Source organism: Zalophus californianus, chromosome 4, assembly GCF_009762305.2.
Source record: "Zalophus californianus isolate mZalCal1 chromosome 4, mZalCal1.pri.v2, whole genome shotgun sequence".
In the NCBI taxonomy this organism is placed as follows: domain Eukaryota; kingdom Metazoa; phylum Chordata; class Mammalia; order Carnivora; family Otariidae; genus Zalophus; species Zalophus californianus.
This window is the reverse complement of record NC_045598.1, coordinates 76,440,702-76,441,304: the sequence shown is the minus strand read 5'-3', so window position 1 is coordinate 76,441,304 and position 603 is coordinate 76,440,702.

Below are 603 nucleotides of genomic sequence, written 5' to 3'. Positions count from 1 at the left end.
CAAAATTGTTTATTGCATACCTGCTATGCATAAGGCTCTGTGCTGGAGTAAATGTGAGACAAAAATAAATATAAGACTTGATTTCTATTTACTTCATTTTTCTGCATGCCAAACATACTCCTACCCCACCCCAATTGACAAACATTATAATATTTGCAGTTCCACAAATGAGACTGCATTACAGTCTTGGTACTCAGAGGTGGGTCTAGAACTAGTGAGGACCTAAGATGAATCTAAAACTTGACTTTATTACTAAGATAGTAGATTAATGAGGTTTCATTTTTTCTTTTTGCTTGGAATTCAGAAGTATTAGAATGTGGAGAATTACCTGCTTTATCCAACATCAAACTGTGTTTTCTTTTTGATTAGGTCATTTGAGACCACAGTTTACTTTGAATCTTTTATTGGGTAATTCCATTCACTGGAATAACTTTCTTCTCTTTCTCTTTCTTTCTTTTAAAAGATTCTTAATTAGATGCATTTATCAGAGCACTATTTTATTACGGTGAGTAGATGTGCTTTGTGAATTTTCTCCCAGGGTCAAACTGTTTTCTGCATCTTGATATTTATTCTCAACTGCCATTTCCTCTTAATGTCTTTAAA